This window comes from Littorina saxatilis, linkage group LG11 (assembly GCF_037325665.1).
Source record: "Littorina saxatilis isolate snail1 linkage group LG11, US_GU_Lsax_2.0, whole genome shotgun sequence".
Classification (NCBI taxonomy): Eukaryota; Metazoa; Mollusca; class Gastropoda; order Littorinimorpha; family Littorinidae; genus Littorina; species Littorina saxatilis.
Window position 1 is genome coordinate 17384136 of NC_090255.1, and position 6531 is coordinate 17390666.

The window sequence follows — 6531 nt, forward strand, 5'->3', positions numbered from 1 at the left end:
CAAATGGGCAAACGAGCTCACACGTCACCAGACAATTCTGGAACGCTGAAGAAGAAGAAGAAGTGGTTACTGGTGTGTTTTCTTTTTTTTTCTTTAGAAGAAGAAGAGGGTGTGTGTCCAAGTGGAGTAGATCTGAGATAAAGAGCAGAACCGTTTACACGGTAGGGAGTGTGTAATTAAACACACCTGCATTGCCGATTAACTGAACATTCACCGTAAGAGTGGCAAAAGCCCCACACCAAAAAAACACCCCTAAATAAACAATAACAACAAAAGTAATTGTGTTCGTACACAAATCGCTGTTCAGAAACAATATTAATTGCAGCATCGTGCATCACTGCCACCACCACCACCACCACCAACACAGAAATAACTACAAGAATACAACAACAAGAACAACCACCACCACAACAACAACAATAGCAGCAACAACAGCAACAACAGTAACAACAACAGCAGCAGCAGCTTCAGCATCTACAACAACAACGACAACAACAACAAAAACAACAACACTTCCATCACCACCACTAACACCATCACCACCACCAACAACAACAACCGAAGAGCATCAAGTACCTTCCTGCACTTTGGAACAACCTGTTGTCAATAGCAACTGAATGACACCACTGTGTGACTCACATATCACACCTGCAGCCGGTCCAGAACTGTGCCTGTATTACCACTGCTTTCATCCCGCACCCGTTACATATGTTGACAACTGAAAAAGTATATAAAAAGAAGTGGGTGCAAAAACGTGACTTCAAACCTGTTCTACTTGTAGATTTGTTCCCCCACTGTCAATTTCACAGTCATTGCCAACAATGTAGCGTATAGGCACAATCCGTTTTACAAACAGTTTTCTCTGAATGTTTGTGTCAAAATCACAGTTACTGTAAACACTGTACTTTATATGCACAATCTGTTTTACAATAGTGCAATTAATGAACAGTTTTCTCTGAATGTTTGTGTCAAAATCACAGTCACTGAAAACACTGTACTTTATATGCACAATCCGTTTTACACTGGTGCAAGTGCGTGCTGTCTTCTACGACTGTTTGTGTCGACGACAAAACACCAAGTCAAATGCAGGTCGTACAAAAAAAACTCATTAACGAACGCACAGTAACCCGAGTCGTCTAAAACAGGTGCTTGCATGTCCCAACGATGGTGTAGTTCAGTGTCTAGTAAGTCTTTTTTCATTCAGTCAAATCAAATGCAGTTACTTGAAGATGAATAACACACACTTACTTCAACGACCTGCAAAGAATCCAAGTCAGTTCATGTCGTGAAAAAAGTCGAAGCAGTTACTTGTAAAGTAAAACACACTTCAGCGTCAAATATTTCACAACATCTTAACTTGGTTGGTGAAAATACACGTCTTTCACTGAGCGCGTCGCAATGATAAATGTTTGCAACAGTGTGCCTTACTCTCCTGCTGAATCGACTTTGGAAAGTTATCTACACTGCAGATAAATGAACAAGACGCTTCACATGAAATTGACCCCCCTGAATTCATCATTTGTGACAACACCACGTAACGTTGGCACAAGCAACAATCGTGAAAAAGGTGGGGTGGGTTATTTCACTTTCTATTTTTAGCAATCTTGTCGGAAAGCCCTGTTAACCAGGAAGGAGTTGACGACCGAGTCTGTTTACGTTTTGCATACGTTTGACATAGTTTGGTCGTCACGAGTCTGGATACATGATTGTGCATAGGTGCTTGCGCACGGTGTCACGACTGTGCACATAACATTGCTGCACTGTGACGCAAGTGCAGGTGCGGATACGCACGCACTCACGGACGCACACACGACCTTTACAAACTCACACGTCACTGCAACTGACTCTCTCAATGAACAGTCAATAACGTCACAAATGTACATGAAGGTCTGTCCAGTAGATTTCCAGGAATCACACACACACACGCACACACACACGGCACACGCACACACACACACACACACACACGGGCCGTGGCACACACACACGCGCGAACGCATGCTCACACGCAAACACAACCACACGCACGCACGCACACACCGTCGTAGGCACGCTGCACCGGCACACACACACACCGTCACACGCACACACACACACAAACCGTGCACACACACACACACACACACACACACACACACACACACATTATCTATCTATCTATCTATCACATCTATCTACATATACCGATCTATTTACCTATCAATTTTTTCAAGTGCATATATATTGTTACTTGCTAAGATACTAAAATACGCAGTTAAGATTAGTAATGGGTGCATACCAGTGATCTGTTTTATCAAGCGTAAAATATATATAAATGATATAGGTTTACATATTTTAGAAAGTAACTAAAAATAGAACTAATAAAATATGTTAAAACATTAATACAGTGTATTCAAATATTATGTTATTGCTCCGTTTCAGCCGGGAATGTATACCTCAATCGAAACAACAAAGTTAAGATGTGCAGCATAATTACTATGCTCTACGGGCGCTTTAATTATTGCAAAAAGTGACACATAATATTGCACCTTTTCTTACCACCACCTTTCCCCTGCGACCCGAACGTGCTTTCTGTCCGTAATCTCTTAGTTGACCAAGAAAGCGAAGATTTTGATTGGTCGACAGTTGGCCAATCACATTGTTTCGCCTGTTCGCTGAACTCAGTGATTGTCCACACATCATTTTTTGGGGGGTAAACAGCCTAACACAACTATGCGTTCCTATATATATCGCAAATTTATCAGTTCGTGTTTATGCGTTGTCATGTTTTCCCTTGTGTCTGTGTCAATGTAAGTTAAGACAGAGAATCATTTGTCAGGTGCAGTGGCCGGAAATAGGGGAAGGGCTCCTAATATGGACCGGCTCCTAATATGGACCACCTCCTGCTCTGACAAACTAACGGCGCTAGAGCGCTCAATTTTTTGTATTGGCTGTATTCACCCTCTCTGGACAACTTGCACATGTCAAGAGAGTTGCAGAAACACAAACCTCAAAACCGTTAGGCTTTTTCTCTTTTTTTCATTTTTGGCAGTGTTCACTCTAAATTTGCCGCCTAAAACAGACTCGTTTCTGTCCACAGCCAACGCTTTTATAACACAAAAATTGCTTTATATGACAGCTAAGACCGTATTTGTTACAATTTAACAGTCTTGACCCCGAGTTTCTCCTGCAAACAAAAAATAATAGCAAAATCTCAAAGTATGTGTGAGTCCCCTAATATGGACCACATTCAACAAATCGAAGAAAATAAAAGCTAAAGCCTATTTTCATTCATTCATTAAGAAGCTTGCTGAAAATAACCCATAACTCGCCCTCGAGATTTAAAAAAAATATAACAAATAGTTTTCTTTTCGTGGAAGTTGATAATTTCACTTAATTTCACTCTGTTTTTGATAAGCTTCCTTAGTTTCCTGGTGTGCTTCAAATAAAGCTCTCATCAACCCGAAACAGCTAAATCTAAAGCATATTATTTGAATTAGTCTGACTTGCACACTAAGTTGTATCATGTTATTTAGAAGTATAGGGGGCTTTTTACAGTGATTCGTGAAGGCCGCTTCACTGGTCCATATTAGGCGCCCAGGCTCCTAATATGGACCCTTTGTGATTTTTTCTGTATTTAATTTTTGCTGAATATCTATCAAAGCTATTTCACTCTAATTAGGCCTAACGGTTAACCTAAGAGAGAAGGACTACCAAACACAAAATGAAACTTCTTCGCAAGAAAACAAGCAAGTTATCAGCATGAAACAAAAAGTGGTCCATATTAGGAGCCCTTCCCCTACTATCCCGGTGTAGCGATGTCAGATTTCTCCCCGATCACGGTCAGCTTTCTGACTCGATGTATAATTATGAGTTGTTCTTTGCTACTCGGGTTACAAGTGGGGGTCAGCTCACACGGACGCATGTTTCAATACAGTCTAGAGGAGAAACTGGCCACAAAGCACCCAGTACATGACAGAGAGATAGTAAAATCACCACAATCAAAGAAAATACCACGATCATTCATTCAATATATATAGTTACTAGAGGAATACCCGGCTTCGCCGGGGTGAATCGCGAGACAGAGACAGACAGCGTGGCGGTTCACCACAATCACCTTTGAAGGCGAAGTCCTGTCAAACGGGATTGAGAATTTTAGAGCTTATTTCTTAGCCCTATATTATCTGTTGTGGCTTCTCAAATGTCAGAACATACAGACAGACAAAAGCCGCTAGACCCCATCACAAACAGAACTCTATAATCCACAGGTGTTGCTTACACACACACACAAACACACACACACACACAGAGAAGCCGTATATATATATATGTATATCTATAAATATATAGAGATAGGTGACAGTGTATTTTTCGCATGGCTATAAATTGATTCGACTTTTTCACTTTGACTGTAAGAACAACTTACGGGTGCAAGGGAAGCGTTCTGGACAGCGCAGTGACATTCTAAAAATAGTAACCTAGAAACGGGAATATGGATTGAAGCCACACGAAGGAAGGGAGATAAACGGGGTGAATCGCGAGACAGAGACAGACAGCGTGGCGGTTCACCACAATCACCTTTGAAGGCGAAGTCCTGTCAAACGGGATTGAGAATTTTAGAGCTTATTTCTTAGGCCTATATTATCTGTTGTGGCTTCTCAAATGCCAGAACATACAGACAGTTAAAATTAATATTAAAAGTCCTACGGTTTTGAGCCATTAAGGACTTGAGTGTTTGTCCGCTTTCAAAAAGAGGAAAGAAAGAAACAAAAAATAAGGAGAGGAGGGCAGGGGGTGGGGTTGAGTTGATAATGCTCTGTGGAATTTGTTAAAATGAAAAGTAGTTAAGATGTTTCTTGGTAAGAATTATAAGTCTGTATTCTATATCTTGAATAACGGGCTTGTAATATTATTTTTTTTTATTTCAAATCGAGTTAAAAAGTGGAACCTTTCAGGATCACCAATAAAACCAAATAGATGAGCAAGTAAGAGGAACACGAACAATAAATCTCAAAACTTTTTACAAATAAAAGGATTAAGATGTAAGCCACGAAGGCCGTGGTAATAAAAACAATATGTACAGTTTGGCGACTAGTGGGCCTTGGGTGAGGATATGTTGTCTAGAAGGTAGTCGCTGGAATCAGGAGGGATGGCGGGAGCCACTCGACCTCAAACTGAAACACGCTGATGTGATAATCTGGGCTTAGTTATACCCACAGCCCCATGTCCGAGTCCCTGACCAGTCGGCACAGCAGCAAGCTGTGTGACCAGCCTAGAGAACTGCTACTGCGCAGATAATCCTGGGGACTCAGACCATGGAGCTGCATATGGTCATATAAGGTTTTAAAGGTAATTCTATTTGTAGCGCATGGAGCGAAAATGTGTTGAAATGAATAGGGTTCTCCACAATGGCAGGACTTGTTAAAGATATGGAAGCGGCAGCCGCCGGCACGGAGGCGTCTGAAGATAGTGAGGAGGTTTGTTGGGAGATCGGGGTGTAGATCGTTCATATCAATGGGTTGATAGGACAGAGATGTTACGTACTGACTTCGAATGAGTTTACGGATTTTACTGTAGAACTCGGTTACTGAGTAGCCGATGTTAGTGTTAGCTGGGCTAGATTCTGCCGCTTCTTTGGCAGCGACATCCGCCAGTTCATTTCCCCGGACCCCTACGTGAGAGGGGACCCAGAGAAATGATACGGATGTGCCGGATGAGATTAACTGGTGACATATAAAGAGGATTTCTCTTTGTAGCTCTGCCCGATTTGATGTGTTTCGATGCAGAGCTTGTAATGAAGAGCGCGAGTCAGAGCAGAAAACTACCGCACGCGGTGTGACTGGGAGGTCATTTATGAAAGTGCATGCCATGAGCAAGGCAAATAGCTCGGCTGAGAATATGGAGATGTCTTTATTAAGAGTATATTTCCTTGAGATTTTGAGATCTGGGATCACAAAGGCGCAGCCAACGCTGCCGTCTGCAAATTTGGATCCGTCAGTAAAGACTTTTAAATGCTCCGAGAATTTGTAGTTTAGGGTTTCTTTTGTAACAGTAGCTAGGTAGACGGGGTTATCTTTTTTGGTAGTATTATCTTCACTGTCGTATATGATAGTAGGGGTTTCCTCAAGCCAAGGCGGGTAGGAGGGCGGGGGGACCCTGGCCAGCTCACTGACCTTCACCCCGCTACATACAGACAGACAAAAGCCGCTAGACCACATCACAAACAGAACTCTACAATACACAGGTTTTTGCCCACACACACACACAAACACACACACACACAGAGAAGCCGTATATATATATGCATATCTGTATCTATAAATATATAGAGATAGGTGAGAGTGTATTTTTCGCGTGGCTATAAATTGATTCGACCTTTTCACTTTGACAGTAAGAACAACTTACGGGTGCAAGGGAAGCGTTCTGGACAGCGCAGTGACATTCTAAAAATAGTAACGTTGAAACGGGGATATAGATTGAAGCCACACGAAGGAAGGGAGATAAACGCAAAACACTGGAGAAGATAAGGAAGAGTTACTGGGAATGGTGAAA

General features: G+C 41.9%; 1 protein-coding gene across 3 annotated transcripts in view; it reads right to left on the minus strand.

Annotated features, from left to right (window-relative positions):
* Window positions 1-1550, minus strand: part of LOC138979899 (UNC5C-like protein) — a 38195-nt gene extending 36645 nt beyond the window's left edge. For 2 of the 3 annotated variants that reach the window (XM_070352665.1, XM_070352666.1), the window contains exons 1-2: window positions 1249-1550; window positions 577-718 (exon numbers count right to left, since the gene is read on the minus strand). The gene's annotated coding sequence lies outside the window, so the exon portion shown is untranslated. The remainder of the gene's footprint in view (window positions 1-576; window positions 719-1248) is intronic. The other variant, XM_070352667.1, reaches the window with a different exon arrangement.
* Window positions 1551-6531: the final 4981 nt, after the last annotated feature.